This window comes from Monodon monoceros, unplaced genomic scaffold, assembly GCF_005190385.1.
Source record: "Monodon monoceros isolate NGI ecotype Baffin Bay Population unplaced genomic scaffold, NGI_Narwhal_1 Super_Scaffold_15, whole genome shotgun sequence".
NCBI classification, from domain to species: Eukaryota; Metazoa; Chordata; class Mammalia; order Artiodactyla; family Monodontidae; genus Monodon; species Monodon monoceros.
In genome coordinates this window covers 33,468,728-33,490,470 of record NW_021703771.1, presented here as the reverse complement: position 1 = coordinate 33,490,470, position 21,743 = coordinate 33,468,728, and positions in this window count along the sequence as shown.

Genomic DNA, 21,743 nt, shown 5'->3' with positions numbered 1-21,743 from the left:
TAAGATCAATAATAAACTCCTGGAAGAAGTCTGGAAACTGTCTCAAGGACATTAACGGTGTTGTAAAGGGCCCACATTGGATATTTCTTCTCTCTCAGGCATCATTCATTGTCTTCCATCACCTGATGGCTACTATCTTGAAAACAATTATTTCATATATGTTATCTTTTATTGTGTGAAGTTATATTTTTAAATAGAAATACCTGCATACATAATAGCCAGCAGTATTATCTCTTGGAGTTCACTGGCAAATGTGAACAAACTTTTGAAGAGAACTTTTTTTTTCTTTTTAACGCAGAAGGTATTCTATTAACTAAAGATTCATTTTTGTTTTCCTCCTGAGATCATGAGAGAAAGAGAGAGAGAAACACTAGATAATGGAGAAGAAATGGGAAAAAAGCGGAACTGATTAACTGACGAGATGCACAGATTACATTCAAGGACAGTAAAATTGCTTTAAGTTTGCAAAAATGAAAGAAATATGGTCCTTGCAGTGTCCATTACTGTTGGTTTTATTATTGTGATATAAACCCCTTTTCTATCTGCCTTCAGATTGTCCAGAATTTTAAGATACAAATGCTTGCTGAGAAGGATTGTTGTTATAGAAGCTAAATTGACCTTGATCATCACACTGATAATGACATGAAGAAGTGTAGCAGCCACAAAGCCTAGAGTAGAGATAACCAGAAAGCATAAGAAATTTTAATAAAACGTTTTGAGACATTGAAATGCCTTGGTTTATGAAATTCAAGTCATAAAGCAATGTTAACTGGATCTCTATAGATGGAGAAACTGTAAGCAATTTATTTATGCAGGCAAAACTCCAATAGTTACAACACCCAAATGGAATTTGTACAGTTTGCATCTTTTGTAATGAAGAGATTCCACTTATTTACTAAACAAAAGCACTGAACCAGAGGAGTAGCAACAAGATAATAATCTATTGACTATACTAGAAGAAAGTAAACACAGAGATTTTGTTAAAATTATAGGTTAACTTATTCTATAAGTTTTCTTCCATTTTTATAATTTTAAATGTATCCACAATCACCAATAGTGACTTACTTGAAAAATCACATATAACCAATGATCATATATGGCAAAGAATGGGTTTTTCCAGATATATAAATATGTCATTTTGAGGATATACATATAAATAAACTGTAAAGGCAGTGCTACCTTAGACATAATATACTATTGCATCTTCATATTTGCATGACTTATATAACCCTTTCAAAATTGACAAGTATGTCATGCAGAGTCTAAATCCCCATGTTTTCATACAGTTCTAGTAAAATTGTTAAATTGACATTGCATTTTCAGTTCTAAAAAGCCTTTATGTTTTGAAATGTATAATACTAACTCAAAGAAATAGAAAAATTGAAAGCTGCTGAGAAGATGCATACAGAGATAAAAAGACATTTAAAATTTTGAGTAGAAAATGAGTAATAGAAATATTCTTTAAATATTTAATACTGAACATATCCTTAGAATTAGTGGAACCTTACCATTGAAGCCAGTAGTTTACATTTCTTTTGCATTTAATCCTCTATTTCATAATTGTTCTTTGTTCACTTCAGGAATGTTTCAGAATTCTGATGGCCTATTACCAGCAAGATAAAAGAAATTGCAGAAAATATACACCAGTCGTACAGTTGTTACATGCACACCTGAGACAAAAAAACAATCAGACAAAAGCAAATGCTCCTGGTAGTTGGCATATGAGTGATTATTGAAAAATTTTGGTTCAAAGCATAGTGTATCACTTTTGTAGACAAAAATATGCATCTGAATTAATATTAATCCTCGAGTTAGAAATGTTAGGAATGTAGTTGAGCATTTTGACCGTCATATTCTATGCAGAATTTTCTAATGCAGAGCTTGAAAAACAGAATCTTCCACAAAAATTTATAAGGTTCTAAGACTAATAATCCAGCAAATGAAGCAGTGTAAATTTCAAAAACTTCAGGATTTTCTTTGATTAACTGCCAAAGTTTACAAGAAGCTCTTTATATATATATATATAATGTAAAAACTTATTGTACTTTAGTAATCTTACAGAGTTCAACGACTTTCAAGCTTAATGAATTTAAAATGTTATTTGTTACTTCTCTGAAAATCCTACCTTATCCATGGTGTAAATCCAAAAGTACATGGGATTTTAAAGATTTCTGACACAGGCAGAGATTTCCTAAGCTTTTCTGAAACAACCAAACAAACACTGAAATTCTGAAATAAACCCAGGGCATCATATGGCTCATTTATAATTCTCTTCTTGTAACAAGCAGGACAAAAATCTTCCTTCAAGTATTTGATTTTATTCAGTACTTGTACCTCATAGAATTTCTTAGTTATATAGGATCATCTCTGTTGGTTGAGGGGGATGGTGCAGAAAACAGATGATCATGATCATCATTTTAAAAACAAACAGGCTCATTTTACTTACTTTACCATGCAATTGGAGTGTACTTTGTTCCTTTTTTAATGCACTCAATTCAACAGATATTTTATACTAATGTCCTACTTTGGATATTGTGGTACACAAAAATAAAATCTGTTCTCAAACAACTGATAATACATTTAGGAGTATATAATGACTTTTTCAAATAAATACACTGCAAATTAAAATATGATCCTTTAATACAGAGGAGTAAAATTGTTTTGGGCTTCTGTGACAACAGTGAATGTTTCCAGTTCAGAAAAACAGGAAATACCTTAAACAACTGTCATTTAGGTTGGTTCTTGAAAGATATGTAGCATTTCACCTTATAAATGATCCGTTCTTACTTTAGGCAGGTTGTGCTAAAGTCTCATCAAAATTCAAGGACTCAGGAGCACATATAATTCTTGATTCCCAAAGCTAACCTTGCTTCCAGACACAAGCTGCCTGGTTGAGATGTGTACAAACAGTGTTACTAATATTTGTTTGAAGAATATATCACTAACTTATATACAGTCTCCAAATATATACTTATTATTATTTTAAGCAGATGAAGAAATTTAAAAGTAATCAATGCAACAGTATGAGATGACAGTGCAGCAGAGCAGAAACACACATGATGGAAATTATAATTTATCATATGGTTTTAACTGTAGTGAAGTAGTTAAAGACATGATATCTAGTAACATAATTGTCTGCAATCATGGTTCCATATTTGTAACATATTCTTGGTTTTATCATTGGCAAATTACTTCCTCTCTTTGTCTTTCTTCCCTCATCTATAATAGCAGCCATATTGGTGATCTATCCATTAAATAAATATTTGTTAAGCACTTAGTAGACACTATTCAAGGCATCAGTGGACAAAATAGACAAAAAAATTGCATATGTGGAACTTACATTCTAGTGTAAAGGAAACAATAAATAATAAATAATATAGTACACATAAAACAATCTAAAAGGGTTTGGAAATACTCAAGGGATTTTTTTTTTTTTGCTAGTATAGTCCAAGTAGGCTTTATTGAGAAGTTGAAATTTCATCTAAACCTCAAAAGATATGATGGACTGAGCACTGCTATATCAGGGAAAAGAAAATTCCAGGCAGAGGAAGAATGTCTGACATGCCTGGAGAAGAGCAAGGAGGGAAAGATAGAAGGAGGGGTTACAAAAAGAAAAGGAAGTCGGATGGGGCATCGGACTCTTTGGGGCCTTGTTGGCCATTTTTAATATTTGACTTCTACTATAAGATAGAGAGTTACTGAAGGGTTTTGAACAAAGAGTGACACAGTTTGACTTATATTTAATAGTATAACCCAGAATCTAGAGTAGGAAGTAACTAGGTAGCAGGTAGGTATGATAGTGGTTTAGACTGGTGTGGAAGCAACAATACTGCTAAATGGTGATCAGATTCTTGGGTTAAAATTGATAGGATTTCTGATGGATTGACTATAGAATTTGAGGGAGTAAGAGGAGAAGCATGAATTCAACCATTGGGGCCAGAAGAAATGGAAGGATGGATTTGTCATTGAGATATAGAATACCATTGGTGGAGAAGGTTTGGAAAAGAATTTCAGAATTTTTCTTGTCAGTTTGAATGTCATGTGGCAATATTAAGCAAGAAATGTGAAATTGGACGTATACATCTGGAATGCAGGGGAGAAGCTGTAATTTAGGAGGGAGATATACATTTGGAAGTTGTCAGTAAAGAGCTATTATTTAAAACTATGAGATTGGGTGAGCTCATTAAATTAATAGGTAGAAGATAAAAGTTCTAGGATTGAGTCTGGAGGCACTCCAATGATTGGAGAGTTTGGAATATAGAAGAAAAAGAACCAAAGGGGTCTTTAAAAAGCAGTCAATTCAGCAAAAGAAAAAAACAAGAGAGCACGGAACCTTAGAAGCCAAGTGATGAAACTATAGCCAACCAAAGAATTTATATCCAAGTGGGAGTGATAAACTACAGCAAATGCTGCTGATAATCAAAATAAGATAAGGGCCGAGACGTGATCTTTGGATTTAGCAATGCATAGCTAATTGGTGACTTTGACTGGAGTGGTTTCAGTGGAGTGATGGTAGCAAAATACTGACTAGAGTCAGTTTAAAAGAAAAAGGAAAGAGAGGAATTGAAGACATTAAATATGGAAAATTAGTTTCAGGAAATTTGCCATGAAGTGCGATAAAGAAGTGAGGCAATAGCTAAAGAGTAAATGGGTCAAGTAAGGATTTTTTTTAATGGAATTGTTAACATAATATCTATACATTGACGGAAATACTTGAACAGAGAGGTGTTGAGGATCTGGGAGAAAAGGGGGAATGTTCTAGCCAGGTTCTTGAGCAAGAGAGGGTGGGGTATAATGCACAATAGGAGGAACTATTATAGATAGGTGCAAAATAGTTCATCCTTGACGACTGCACATGTGGCAGTGAAATAAGAAGCAGGTATTTTACAGGGGATTTTTTTAATAAGATCTCTCATTATTTCAGTTTTCTCATAGTAGCACAAAGCAATATCATCTGCTGAGAGCGAGGATAGAAGATGAGGTGTCAGGGGTTTGAAGAAAAAGATTATATAAAATACCCGTGTAGAGAAATGAAAAAGTGGATTAAGTGACTTCATGAATTTCAAATGAGTACAACCTCCATGGTACATTTATTTTTCTAGGCTTAATCAGCTGCATAGATACAGAATACACAGAAAGTGTATTTTAAGTAGAAGTGTCATTTTGACAAGCTAGTTTATGGAAGTAAAAGGGGACCAGAAGAGGGAAAGACGTACACAAATGTTTGAGGATACAGTACAATTTTAGTCGGGCAAAATAGGAAGAAACACTATTAAAGGTATGTGAGAAAGTAGAAACATAGTAGAATAAGTCAACTTTGTTATATATGGAGAGCATAATGTCTATTGTATAAATCAACCTTATTCCTTATACACATACACACACATTTATAAACTAATCAGTTTTGATTGTCATTTATGTTATCACTAGTATGTTCTGCAACTTTTACACAGGTTATTTGAGTTTGAACCATTTCTAAGAAAGGTTTTTTCAATAACTTTCTCAAATAAACGTCACTTTCTTCATTTTAAAAATGAGAATAAAAAAGATTAAGAAATATGTCAAAGGCCATGCTTGTATCTATCTAGTAGAGTAGGGAGTAAAATGCAGATTGCTTTTACTCAGTGCCTATGTTATTTCTGTTTTACCAAATTGCCTGTCCATTGTAACTCAAGATTTTCAAGATATAGTATGTTGAAAAGAAAAAAAAATACACTAAACTACTATATGGAATAACAATTCAAAACTATTTTTCTTATTATGTGAAAGCATAGAATTATTTTAACCAATAGATAATAATAATGTTTAGCATTTGAATATTATTTACTAGCTAAAGAAATAGTTTAAAAAGTGTCCGTTCCTATTCTAACAATTCAGTTAGATGAGTTATATTATCTCTATTGTAAAGATCCTAAAACTGTTAAGTGTAAAAACTTTTTACAAATGCACATAGCAGAAAGAAGCAGTCTTTGTGGTTTTAAATCTCTAGGTTGTTCCAGTATACCAAAATGCCTTTCAAGTAAATTGGCATATGCAAAAAATGCCATCAGATACATTTAATACCATAAAGATAATAACCTAAAAGAAAGTTTGAATTTAATATCTTAGAAATGTGTGATTACACACCCATTAAAAGAAGGCTTGTGTGGTTTTAAGGAAAATAAATAAATGATATTAACCGTTTAGAATACTTCAAGTTAATTATTCTTGCCTCTTTCATAGAACAGTTCTGTAGGTCCACAAATTTATTTGCAATTCATCAAAATTACAAATAGTGTTAGAAAGTGACATATGCATATGTTTTGCATATGCTATGCAAAAAAGTCCAATTATATTAATTTACAAAATGTATAAGAAAAATGTGTGTAAATCCTGGAAGCATTTAAGCAAAAAATTGTACTAACATTAAAAATTGAACAGTATTTTTATGTGTGCAGGGGTTATTTCTTATATTTTATTAATATAAGTTAATTTCTTCACAAATCAGTAATCAGAGTTAAACCCTAGTTTGTTTCTTCTTTTATTTTATTTCAAATAGCACATGTCAAATTTATACTATATAAGAAAGTGCCCTATAAAATGCTACACAGATGGTAATTATTATTTATATGCCATATACTATTATAACAAAGCAGCATCCATTTTGTTGAGGAAAACACTGAGATCTAATGTTTTATTGGAAAAAATCTTTATTGCAGACCTATTTTTTAAAATTAAAACAAAAGTCTTGGGTTTTTTCACATTCATATTACTTCTAAGAATTTTATGAATCTTCTAACAATTTTTCTTTTACTTAATATGTTTTACCTAAGAATCCCTGAAGTTGATTTAACTGTGTCATAAAGACAAAAAATACCCATTTATAGATAAGTATTATATGAAGCCCAACTTTCCAAAAGAAATGCTTAGATCATTAAACATTTTAAGTTTACTTTTTGTGATTTTATCTCCAGTTTTAACTACAAGTGTAAATTGTTACTTCTAAAAAGCTGTTCCTTAAGAAAAGAAAAATAATTGCCTTATAACTAGTTGCCAATGTGCCTTTAACATGAGTTAGAAATTCATGCAATTCAAATTGTTTTAGGAAGAGAAAATGGAATTTATTGTTCCACATAGTCTAAATCAAAACCGAGAATTGGCATGATAACTTTGCTTCTCTCATTACACAAATTTAGGATATGTTTCCTGATTTTCACTCTCTCTATAACAACCACAGAATAAACGTAACAATCATAAATACTTCTGTTACTTCTGCCAATACTGCATCAGTAATAACCATCCACATCTGTTAGTGCTACAGGAACTTCTTAAGCGGAGACCATTGTCCCACAGGACCATATTTTCTCTCATGATAAGGGCAACAACTGAAAAGATTTCTTCTTGAAGATCTTTTTGACAGTAAACAGAGAATAGGGGATTCTCAAGACATTTTTTTTTCAGTTCCTAAAATAAGATTCTTGAGAACTCTGTTAGATCGCTCAAAATATCTATAATGTTGATAAAGACAATGTCAAAAATGACTGTGAAAAGTCTTAAAAAATGCTTTATGGAAAGAGAAAAGTAACACTCTAAGTGAATGTATTTCATATAATGTATGATTTTAAATATTACATGTAAAATATTAATATAATATTGTAAATACATATTAAGTACTATTTACATCCCTAAAATTATGCATTCAGTTTGTCTATTTTAAAACAATTCCTAATTTTAAAAATGAAGCATTTTCTTATATTGTGGCATACATAGTAATCCCAATATAAATACAGAAATGATGAAAAACATGTATGAATGATGAAAATTATTATTATGGCCCCTTCCCAATAATGTACATATGGTATATGCTGTATGTTTTTTTGGAGTGTGTACTCATTATATAGGTTTAAACCTTGGTTCTTTTATTTATTTATTTTCTATCTACACTCACGTGGTGAACTTATCCAGTCTTATGATTCTAGATATCATTCATATGCTGGTAACCCTCAAGGTTAGATCTCCAAATATTTCTCTCCAAATTCCAGCCTCATATATCCTATTGCTTACAGTATATCTCCACTTGTATGTATAATATCTATGCCAAATTTAATGTATCTAAAACTGAAATCCTGTTGATTCTCCAAAACCATTTCCATTTGCAAACATTTCCATCTTAGTTGATGTAAGTACCATCATCCCAGGTATTTTGTTCAAAAATCTTGGACTCATCCTGAGTCATATGCTTTCTCTTGCTCTCTCCTTGAAATCAACTAAGCAGAAAAGCTTGTATCTACTACCTTCAAAATATTTCCTAAATCTGACTACTTCTCACCCTTTTTATCCCTTTGTTTCCCATAGCATGCATTACCTGCCAATATCGTGCATTACACTTATTTACTGATGGCTTTTAATATTAAATCTCCATGCTAAACTATAACCTGTGATAGGGCAAGGATCTTTGTTAGATGTATTTAGTGATATATACAAAATGCCTAAAACTTAAGTCAATGAATATCATCTCTTGAATGAATAGAGTTGTTATTTGTATTATGCTATCACTACTTAGCCAGTGTTGAACACAGGATTTGAAATATAGCAGTGAAGCATTTATGAAAAAAATAGTGAATGAACACAACGAATTGTGTGAGCATTCTAAACGGCACTCAACCTGAGTAAAATGCACTTAGCTACACAGACCACTTATGAAATATGTTTTCCGGCATCATAAAACAGTATCTTTTTTTCCTGACTCAATTAAAACTATCTATATTCATATTCTAAATCATATGACCTTTTTCTCCTCTGTCTTCTTTCTATTAGTGTTTAGCTTCTCTTCCACTCCATTTGTTTAAGCAAGTATTATCAGTTACAAAATGATACACTCAGACAGACATTATCTTGACAAGCCTCACATTCCCAAGCATAGTAACAGTCAGCTGCTTGTTCAGATTCCATTCTCTTACAGAACCACTTACGCTTATCTGCTGATTCTGACACAATAGAAAGAAAAATTTAATTAATATTGCTATGTCGATCAAACTGAGCTTCCCTTGCCCTGAGAAGAACTAAACAGTTATATATTACTCTTTCACTTATATACACAGTTGTGAGCTAAGAAAACAGTCCACTCTGAATCCTACTGCCATTTCAATATAATTTACAAGAGAAATAGTTCTTTTTCATATCAATATAAAGTATGCCATTTTACTTAACTTTTCTGAAACATTTATTTTGATTATAAAGAGCTTAATCGATAATTTCTTAATTGGGAATGAGTAGCATAGACCACCAGTCAAAATGATTTATGAGGCTCCCCTGGTGGCGCAGTGGTTGGGAGTCCACCTGCCGATGCAGGGGACACGGGTTCGTGCCCCGGTCCGGGAGGATCCCACTGCAGAGCGGCTGGGCCCGTGGGCCATGGCCGCTGGGCCTGCGTGTCCGGAGCCTGTGCTCCGCAACGGGAGAGGCCGCGACGGTGAGAGGCCTGCGTACCGAAAAAAAAATAAAAGATTTATGAGTTTTAATTTTTAAAAATCTGTTCATTAAAAAATATCCAATATCTATCTATCTATCTATCACCTATCTACTTACCTACCTATCTATTAATCTACATTTTCTTTCCTGAAATAGTACTTTGAAACTTCCTGAGAAAGCAATAAAATATTCTTCTTTTGGTTATTTTTTCTAATAATTTTTCAGTCAGAATTTAATACATGCTGATGAAAGTCCAATAACTTTAGCACTTTAATGTTCTTAAAATAGTGATGAAGTAGCATAACATTTGGAATTTATGAAAGCCTGAATGATATTCTGGAAGACCAAATTTTCAAATTGAAGAAGGAATCACACACCAAAAAAATAGACTTAAATTTGTATCAGTCAACATAGAGGCATATGAAGTATTTACTGATTTTTTTTACAAAGTTACATGGAAAGTCAAATTTCTATTATTACACTGATGGCTTTTGTCTATGAGTAAAATATGGAGGTCCAATGATTGACAATATACTTGTTAGAAACAGACCACATCACTTTGCCTGCTAGACCAGGTACCATTGCAACACCTGGTTAGTGAAAGTTGAAGAAATATTTTGTAGTTTTGCATCTGTTAGAGCTGCTGGACTATAACAGATATGTATTAATTGGAAGTAGATGTGAAGCTTGCAGCAGCTTCTAAGATAGGAAGCAAACCATCAGCACCTGTCAAGACTAAGGACTGAAAAATGATGAATCAAGTGCTGTGATGTGTGACTTCAAACACAGTGTCACTTTTGTGTACTCATCATTTGTAAAAAGTGTGGGGAGGTGTGGGATTTTGTTAATATGTAAATATTTTCATTAGTGTCTTAAAGATATGAAAAAGAATCATTGCCTGTCAAGTTAAAAAGGAGTAAATTAGAAATTCAAAAGAACACATAAAACTTTGACAGTTCTAATCAAATACCATCATCATGATTTCACAGTGCAAGATGCACGGATGCATGAAAGATATAGGGATTGGCAGTTTTAGTATGAAACAACATTGCCCTTTTTTTCTGACGGATTAAATGTGATCAGACAATTTTAAATAGCAAAGCCCTACAAACCTAAAATCATATTTTCATTCCCCTCAATGATAGAAATCAAATTTTATCAATAGGGTCACTTTTCAATATGCTGAAAAACATAAGTTATTGTTTCTCTTCTTTTGCCAGTTCATGTTCTACAAATGTGTCTAACAATTTACTAATAACTAGGTAGAGGAGACTCCTATTTTTGTAATTCATTTCATTGTTAAACAAGATGTTTACACTATTATGCTTTTCACAGGCAGATTTTTTTTATTAGTCATCCATTTTATACACATCAGTGTATACATGTCAATCCCAATCACCCCATTCATCACCCACCCACCCACACCCCACACCCCGCTTTCCCCCCTTGGTGTCCATACATTTGTTCTCTACGTCTGTGTCTCAATTTCTGCTCGGCAAACCGGTTCATCTGAACCATTTTCTAGGTTCCACATATATACGTTAATATACGACATTTGTTCTTCTCTTTCTGACTTACTTCACTCTGTATGACAGTCTCTAGATCCATCCACATCTCTACAAATGACCCAATTTCGTTCCTTTTTATGGCTGAGTAATATTCCTTTGTATATATGTACCACATCTTTATCCATTCGTCTGTCAGTGGGCATTTAGGTTGCTTCCATGACATGGCTATTGTAAATAGTGCTGCAATGAACATTGGGGTGCATGTGTCTTTTTGAATTATGGTTTTCTCTGGGTATATGTCTAGTAGTGGGATTGCTGGGTCATATGGTAATTCTATTTTTAGTTCTTTAAGGAATCTCCATACTGTTCTCCATAGTGGCTGTATCAATTTACATTCCCACCAACAGTGCAAGAGGGTTCCCTTTTCTCCACACCCTCTCCAGCGTTTATTGTTTCTAGATTTTCTGATGATGCCCATTCTAACTGGTGTGAGGTGATACCTCATTGTAGTTTTGATTTGCATTTCTCTAATAATTAGTGATGTTGAGCAGCTTTTTATGTGTATGTCTTCTCTGAAGAAATGTCTATTTAGGTCTTCTGCCCAGTGTAGGATTGGGTTTTTTGTTTTTTTTAATATTGAGCTGCATGACCTGTTTATATATTTTGGAGATTAATCCTTTGTCCGATGATTCATTTTCAAATATTTTATCCCATTCTGAGGGCTGTCTTTTCGTCTTGTTTATGGTTTCCTTTGCTGTGCAAAAGCTTTGAAGTTTCATTAGGTCCCATTTGTTTATTTCTGTTTTTATTTCCATTACTCTAGGAGGTAGATCAAAAAATATCTTGCTGTGATTTATGTCAAAAAGTGTTCTTCCTATGTTTTCCTCTAAGAGTTTTATAGTGTCCGGTGTTACATTTAGGTCTTTAATCCATTTTGAGTTTATTTTTGTGTATGGTGTTAGGGAGTGTTCTAATTTCGTTCTTTTACATATAGCTGTCCAGTTTTTCCAGCACCACTTACTGAAGAGACTGTCTTTTCTTCACTGTATATCCTTGTTTCCTTTGTCATAGATTAGTTGACCATAGGTGCATGGGTTTATCTCTGGGCTTTCTATCCTGTTCCATTGATCTATATTTCTGTTTTTGTGCCAGTACCATACTGTCTTGACTACTGTAGCTTTGTAGTATAGTCTGAAGTCAGGGAGTCTGATTCCTCCAGCTCTGTTTTTTTTCCCTCAAGACTGCTTTGGCTATTCGAGGTCTTTTGTGTCTCCAAACAAATTTTAAGACATTTTGTTCTCGTTCTGTAAAAAATGCCACTTGTAATTTGATAGGGATTGCATTGGATCTGTAGATTGCTTTGGGTAGTATAGTCATTTTCACAACATTGTTTCTTCCAATCCAAGAACACAGTATATCTCTTCATCTGTTGGAATCATCTTTAATTTCTCTCATCAGTGTCTTATAGTTTTCTGCATACAGGTCTTTTGTCTCCCTAGGTAGGTTTATTCCTAGGTGTTTTATTCTTTTTGTTACAATGGTAAATGGGAGAGTTTCCTTAATTTCTCTTTCAGATTTTTCATCATTAGGGTATAGGAATGCAAGAGATTTCTGGGCATTAATTTTGTATCCTGCAACATTACCAAATTCATTGATTAACTCTAGTAGTTTTCTGGTGGCATCTTTAGGATTCTCTATGTATAGTATCATGTCAGTTACAAACAGTGACAGTTTTACTTCTTCTTTTCCAATTTGTATTCTTTTTATTCTCTGATTGCTGTGGCTAGGACTTCCAAAACTATGTTGAATAATAGTGGTGAGAGTGGACATCCTTGTCTTCTTCCTGATCTTAGAGGAAATGCTTTCAGATTTTCACCATTGAGAATGATGCTTCCTGTGAGTTTGTTATATCTGGCCTAATTATATTGAAGTAGGTTCCCTCTATGCCCACTTTCTGGAGAGTTTTTATCATAAATGGGGGTTGAATTTTGTCAAAAGCTTTTTCTGCATCTATTGAGATGATCATATGGTTTTTATTCTTCAATTTGTTAATATGGTGTATCCCATTGATTGATTTGCGTATATTGAAGAATCCTTGCATCTCTGGGATAAATCCCACTTGATCATAGTGTATGATACTTTTAATGTGTGGTTGGATTCTGTTTGCTAGTATTCTGTTGAGGATTTTTGCATCTATATTCTTCAGTGATATTGGTCTGTAATTTTCTTTTTTGGTAGTAGCTTTGTCTGGTTTTGGTATCAGGGTGATGGTGGCCTTGTAGAATGAGTTTGGGAGTGTTCTCCCCTCTGCAATATTTTGGAAGAATTTGAGAAGGTTGGGTGTTAGCTCTTCTCTAAGTGTTTGATGGAATTCACCTGTGAAGCCATCTGGTCCTGGACTTTTGTTTGTTGGAAGATTTTTAATCATAGTTTCAATTTCATTACTTGTGATTGGTGTGTTCATATTTTCTGTTTTTTCCTGGTTCAGCCTTGGAAAGTTATACCTTTCTAAGAATTTGTCCATTTCTTCCAGGTTGTCCATTTTATTGGCATAGAGTTGCTTGTAGTAGTCTCTTAGGATGCTTTGTATTTCTGTGGTGTCTGTTGTAACTTCTCCTTTTTCATTTCTAATTTTATTGATGTGAGTCCTCTCCCTCTTTTTCTTGATGAGTCTGGCTAATGGTTTATCAATTTTCTTTATCTTCTCAAAGAACCAGATTTTACTTTTATTGATCTTTGCTATTGTTTTCTTTGTTTCTATTTCATTTATTTCTGCTCTGATCTTTATGATTTCTTTCCTTCTGCTAACTTTGGGTTTTGTTTGTTCTTCTTTGTCTAGTTCTTTTAGGTGTAAGGTTAGATTGTTTATTTGAGATTTTTCTTGTTTCTTGAGGTAGGCTTTTTGTTCATCAAAAGAGGGAATAAGAAACAGGAATGTGAGGTAGGGAATGGGAAGGCAAGTCAATAGATGGTATTCTAAGATTGATTAATGAATTAATAATTATCAGAATTGGATGGACTAAGGGTGAATATGTCTGAGAATGTAAATCCTGCAGTTTTGAGTTGAGCAAGAAAAATGGCTACTTTTGGTTTGAAAATTGCAACTTTTTGTCTCATATGGATTGAAGAAACATCCATACCCTTTTTCATTCCTTCACTTTTTCAAAAGTAAGTCCTTCCCTTATTGACCACAATCAAATTTACACAGCTCAGAATCCTTGTCAAGGCATGATGTTTTCAGTTTTCCATCACGATCCTGAGGTGTACTTCAGATTATTTATGTTGTAGTGTCACTTGATGAATAAGCTGCTAGGAGAGATATTGAAAAAACAAAGCTTTAAGACATTGGAGAGGATATAAAAATTAAGCATATGATAAAGAAAAAAAAGAGAAGAATTATTAGCCATATTTGTGCAATTCCTGTTAACAGTCATCTGAGATTTCTGAAGATAAACAGGGGAAAGAATGCTACAAGTTACAGGTTTGACAATTTTCAAAGTTATGTCTAGTGAAAGGAAATTATTTGTGAGTTATGTGACCTACTTAGTAATCATTAGTAAACAGCAGGTAAGATTTAGTGATATCTTTCAATGGACCAAATATGTCTCTTGGAATCAAAGAAAATTATGGTTTTAGCTTTACTCAATGTGTTGTTACAAATGTTGTATCCTTCAAAGAGACTGTACAGGTGGTTAGAAAGACATAGTATGCCTCACAGCTGGGGAAGCAATGTTCTATAGAGTAAATACTTTAGGATTCTATATTTTCTTAATTTGATTCCTGTTGTGACAACCAAAGTGTTCATGGATGGATGAATGGATAAACAAATTATGCGATACTCATACAATGAAATTTATTTTTATTTCCTTCCTCTCTCCCTCCCTCCCTCCCTCCCTCCCTTCTTCCCTCTTCTTTCCTGTCTCTTTTTATTAAAAAAATTAGCTTCATGGGAAAGAAACACTGGGAGAAGTGCTTGCTCCTCTTGCCCCAAATTCTGATGAACAAGAAAAAAATATTGATCAAACTGACAAAAGTATATGAAATCATTTATTAAGTTGTGAAATATAAGTTAAGGCTTTTTTGTTGTATAACAGTATTCAAGTTGTAATAATACAGCCATTTTTAATTTATAAGGAACAACAAAACTAAAGGTAAATTATTTGTAACCATGTATAACTTAGTGACAAATATCACATGATATTTCCATTTCAGTAAATAATGCCACAACGTTCCTTGTTTCTCAGACCAAAACAGAAATGAGGCATCATACTAAACTCATATTTATTTAGTCTCAAATACAGGCCAATTTTCTTGTCTTATTGGCTATAATTTTAAAGAATGTCTAAATCTGGCAATATATCTGTCTCCATTGAGAGTCTAAATACCACCATCAATCACTGTATTAGACTTTCCTGAATGTTCCTCCCTGTCTTTATTGCTATCTTCCCCTCCCTCACAGCCCATGATCCATATAGCAACCACATTGGTATTTCTCAAGCATGAACCAGAAAAAAATTTTCTTTAAAATTCTTCAAAGAATCCATATTATATACAGAAGAAAACCTAAATATTTTGTTTTTGCATGCAAAGTTTACATGATCAAATTCTTGCTTGATCCGAACATTATCTCAACTCATCCTATCAATCCTGGAGAATTTTTATGTACAATTTCCAGAACAAGATATTGGTGAACTAGATTAGGATACTTGGCTGCAGTTCTGTTTTTATTTCTTTGTGTTTATTTTTTAAATTTTTATTGAAATATAGTTGATTTACAGTGTTGTGTTAGTTTCAGGTATACAGGAAAGTGATTCAGTTTTTTATATATATATATATATATATATATATATTCTATCTTTATATTCTTTTTCATGGTAGGTTCTTACAAGATATTAGGTATAGTTCCCTGTGCTATACAGTGGGTCTTTTTGGTTATTTATTTTATATAGTCTGTATATTTTAATCCCAAACTCCTAATTTATCCCTCCTCCTCTTCCACTTTTGTAACCGTAAGTTTGTTTTCTATGTCTGTCTATTTATGTTTTGTAAATAAATTCATTTGTAATTTTTTTAGATTCCACATATAAGTGATCTCATGTGGTATTTGTCTTTGTCTGTCTGGCTTATTTCACTTAGTATGATAATCTCTAGGTCCATCCATGTTGCTGCAAATGACATTATTTCATTCATTTTCTATGGCTGAGTAATATTCCACTGTATATGTTCTTTATCCATTCATCATTGATGGACACTTAGGTTGCTTCCATATCTTGACTATTGTAAATTTTGCTGCTCTGAACATTGGAGTGCATGTATCTTTTCGAATTATGTTTTTTTCCAGGTATATGCCCAGGAGTGGGATTGCAGGATCATGTAGTAGCTCTATTTTTAGTTTTTTAAGGAACCCCCATACTGTTTTCCATAGTGGCTGTACCAATTTACATTCCCATCAACAGTATAAGAGGGTTTCTTTTTCTCCACACCCTCTACAGCATTTATTGTTTGTAGAGTTTTTGATGTTGGCCATTCTGACTGGTGTGAAGTGATACGCCAATGTAGTTTTGATTTGCATTTCTCTAATAATTAGCAATGTTGAACAACTTTTCATGTGCCTTTTGGCCATCTGTATGTCTTCTTTGGAAAAATGTCTTTTTAGACCTTTTGCCCATTTTTGTCCATTGGGTTGCTTGTTTTTTGATATTGAGCTGTATGAGCTATTTGTGTATTTTGGAGGTTAACCCTTTGTCAGTTGCATTGTTTGCAAATGTTTTCTCCCATTTTGTAGGTTGTCTTTCTGTTTGTGGTTGTTTTCATTTTTAGCCATTACTTAGGTTTTAGGCTAAAAGGATTATTCCTATTTCATATGTTACCTAACTCTACACACAACCGTGGAAATTTCCATAGAGATTTGAGCAAAATCCAATATATTTTTTAAAATGACATTTTTTCATCCCTAATTCCTAGATACTTAAATTTCCTAATTAAATTTCTCTCAAAGATATTATCAATGAAAAGAACAAGTGATTCACAATGGGAGAAAATTTGGGAATATGTCAACATTTTTTCAAAAAGTTAAAGTAAGCTATTACATTCTTGCTCTTGCTTATTATCTCATGTGCAACGAATATTTCTCCAAGTTAAATGTAGTGATAAGTTAATATTATCAAAAAATTATTTCAGTTAGGACTAAATGCTTGATTGAATGGATGCCATTGTCTAACTATCTGAAAAGACTACTGAAATGTGTTTAATGGTAATTAACCTAAATGATTTCCACAAAATTATAGAGAGCTAATTGTCACTTTCTCTGGAAGACATGGATGTTAATTAAAGAATACATAGAAGAGAAATATACAAACAAATGCCTTTAATGAGGTTGAAAAGGTTTTGCTATCTTCCAGTGATTAACAATTTTTTAAATTTAACAATATCATGTTAGTGTGAACTCATAATTTGTTTCAGGTATCACCTTTTCAGTAGACACCTTCCAGACTTTCTAAAAAAATCCTCTAGTAGGCATTTATAAAAATCAGCATTCATTTTTATTAAGAGCACTTTTTTTCTATTTTATCAGGAAAAAAATGGCTTATACTTTTATAAAATGTGGGGTATGCAGAGTAATAGATACTCAATAATTTATGTATTGAATGGTGTATTCATTTTTATTATCCTGAGAACATTTTTATTGCTCCTTATCATTTTTTGTTTTGCTGCATAGTAAAATGCATTAAAGAGACAAGGAATGTAGCAAGGTCATGGCCAAGCAGAGAAATTTAATTAAATAACTCCTTTGAAGTTTAAAAGTCTAAACAGTTTTTACACTAAAGTTTTTTTTACAGTTGGCAGTTTTTACATGGAACAGATGAGCCTATTTCTTAGATATGACTGAATTGATGGATTGGCTCAGTGCTGCCATTGTTTAAAATATACAATTGGTTAGAACATAACTACTACTAAGTAGTATAAGGAATGTTATCAACATGATAAGAAATGGTATGTATTTTTTTAAATTTTTACACAAGAATATATGAGCAAAAAAAGAGCAAATATTCATTTGGCTTAAACAGATTTTATTCTATGTAGACATTTAAGTTTCTAGCTTTCACTAGTCTGCCCATCAAACATAAAAAGACAAAGCCAATTCATAAATTTTATAAAACATTAGTGTAAACAGACCTTGGATATTGTCTTCTTGAGGCTCCATTTTATTGTGTTCTGTTCCTTTTATTACTTTTAGCAAGTTGTTTTTTGAATAGAAATGGCTGAAATATTTGTGGGACCAAAATAAATGATAAAATATTATACACATTGATAAAAAATGTTTTCTCTTTAGTAATGATAATTAAATCACAGCAAGAACTCTGCTACAGAGTGATATATTCTGCATATGATACCTTCTGACAGAAGCAATACAGGAAAATCAGATTAGTAAAATATTCAGTTAAATTAAAAATAGATGGGTAAAAATTAACATGATTATATAAATAGATGATAGGTAGATAGATAGAAATATAGATATATGATATAAATGTACATATTCCTGCAGGAACAGTGAGAAAACCTATTACTCAAACTAACTTGGGTCTCCTCACCAGACCCACAGCAAAGCCAATCTACTGACACTGGGGTTGTGATGAAGAACAGTACAGCATTTATTGCAGGGTGCCAAGCATGGAGAATAGGCAGCCTTGAACTTCTCAGTGGCTTTCAGGAAAAGTTTTTTAAAGACTGTGTGAGGCAGAGGGTCACTGATTTGTGGATGGTGAGTAACAGGGAGATGTTATGGGAAACCCAATCGTCAACTTTCTTGTTCTAACCCATCTGGGGTCTACATGCTTGTAATCAGCAGTTTCCATCTGGTGGGAGTCTTGTTTCTGTAAAAACAATTTAGGAATGTGCATCAGACATTGTTACCTATGGCCTTCACAGAGGAACTAAAGGTCCTGTGACAATGCTATATGGCTGATCCATTGTTTAAATTGTTACCAATTCTCCTGACCCCCCACCCCCACTCGCGGCCCTGTAGTTCTTTGTCTCTGCAAGTTCTCACTTTAATCATTAATCCTTGGGCGAGACTTTTTGAAACTCAGGGAAAGTTCAGGAGAGTGAAGTGTTTTCTTTAAGTCAGAGATGGGGAACAGGAAGGGGTCTGTTACCAAGAAAGCCTGTCTGGGGTTTGCTTGGTTTCAAACCTAGGTAATGTAATGTAAAAGGCAGTCATGTTTGTGAACCAGTCAGAGAGCTAAAGTTGAAAAACAGTGAACTAAGCTGAAGTATAGGAAGAAACAAGAAGTGATGGGATGCAAGCATTGGCTCACCAGAGCCCAGCAAGTGAGATATTAAGTATTATTTACCTCAGTATCTATTACGCTATATACGATGTTGGCTTTAATCCAAAATTTATGAGACATATGAAAATGGACGACAAAAATAATATCAAGAGACAAATCATTTAACAGAACAAGATTCAGATAAGACATATATGTTGGAACTATCAGGTAGGGAAATTAAGTACCTGTAAGTGATATGTTAGACATTATATGGAAAGGGTAGACAACATTCATGGACAGATGGAGGATTTTAGTAGAGACATGAAAATTATAAGAATGAGTCAAATAGAAGCAAGAAATTTAAAATATGGTAAAACGTATTGAGAATACCTTCACGGAGCTCATCAGTGAACTAGACATAGCTGAGGAAAGAATCAGTAAACTCAAAGATGGACCAATAGTAATGGCCCACACTGAAACACAAAGGGTAAAGGAAAAAATATATTATATGTGTAAATATATATATACACATATATATACATAAAACAGAGTTTCCAAGAGGTGTAATACAATATCAAACTGTCTAACATGTATAATTGGATTTCCAGAATGCAAAGACAAAGATAAGGTTTGAAAAAATATCAAAATCAATAACAGCAGAGAATTTTTCAAAAATAAGAAAAGACATCAAAATACAAATTCATGCATCCAAGAAACCTAAAGAAAACAAATCAGAAAAATATCAAGGAAACAAAACAACTAAATCAACAACAACAACACTGTAGAAAATAAAAGGAGCTAAACTAAAAGTGTTCCATACTATATGATTCAATTTATCTGACCTTGTGGAATATCAAAAACTAAAGCAGAGACTGAGAAAAGAGTTGCATCACACACTGCAGATATAAAATAAGTTTTCATGGGAAAAATCTGTACAGAAATGTACTCAGGTCTGGCAAAGCTATATCTATGTTGAAAAGAGTTCTGACAGAACTATGTAACTTCAGTTTTCTGCTTCCTGGAGAGCTTCTAGTTTACCACATAACAATGGGACCTACCTGATACAGGAAATGGTCCAAGGACCAACTTAGATGCTGGAATCAGTCTCTTCTTCCATTAATCTGACTCAGACCTGCCAAAACAGCTTAATTTTATGCTATTTATGTAGATGATGATTTTCTAGGTTAGATATTAATGTTTTTTCTTGACATAGTCATTTAACTGTTTTTTTTCCCTGTCTTATATAGTATTGCCTCTAGTACATTAATTTGAAAATTCTTGAGGGGATGATCATATTCAATATTCTATTTAGCTTTACAACATTGTGAGCAACTTATCAAAAATTAAGATGTAATCAGAAATGCAAGTTATTACATTAATTTAATTCTGAATAAGCTCTTCTATTCATTTCTTAATAAGATAAATTTTCCATTAAATGCCTACTGTGAGAAAAGTACCATGTCAATAACTTTGGAGAATAAAACACGACCTGCCCTAAAACAACTTAAACTTTGTAGGTAATCTGGTATTTAGTGAACAGATTTCAATGTACTGAAAAATTCAGCAATTTGATTTTCCACCTAAATTATTAGTGATGTTAAACGATTTGATATGCTTACTCTGAAACAGATATGCTTTAAACTGATTTCTAGCCAAAATATAAACAAATATATACATGAATGCATGATTAGTCTTGTGCCAACTTTTACATGGGAGTGTGGGTGGAAAGAAGAGGAATAAAAGGAAAGCAAAGTGAAAGGAAAAAGCAGTTTTCTGTGACCAGTTTCATTCTGAACTGTTTCTTGTACTATAAGGCTGCTTTCTAAGTGCTTCATCCCACAATGTTTGCTGCTAAAATTCATTCACAAAAAATTATTTGGACAATTTTATTTTTTTAATTTAATACTACGTTAAATTGCGTATGATATTAACATCTCAATATGTTCTTAGAAATTGAAGCATTAATGGAGGATCTGAGTCTCTTGCAGGTAAACAACAAAAACACATATGGTGTGAAGCACGTTAAATATTTAACTTTTCACATAAAAGATCTCACATTCAGTATCACTTCTAACTAATTAATATTCATGGTGAAACCTTTTATATGGTATCATCACCTATAAATACAATAAAAAAATGCTTTTTATTGCCATACCATCACTTATACAATATGAGAACAATTCTGACAGCATCATGTTGATTTAAGCTATATTTCAGTGAAATATTCACTCCTCAAGATCCATCCTGTAAATCAAGATTGGTGAAAATCTATGAGAAAATATGAATAAAAAACTTAGACAACTTCGTACCATTCTTTATTATTTTCTGGCATTTGCCATGTCTCAAATATATACTGCTTTTCCCTGAAAATGGATATAACTGAGGCATAGATGACATGGGTAAATAGCAAAGGTATGGAATCATTCAGAAAACATTACAGTGGAATAGATAGAGGTGACTTTAAAAGATTCAACATTGTTGGTGCAGACACTAAGTATTACCTGATGGCTCTAGC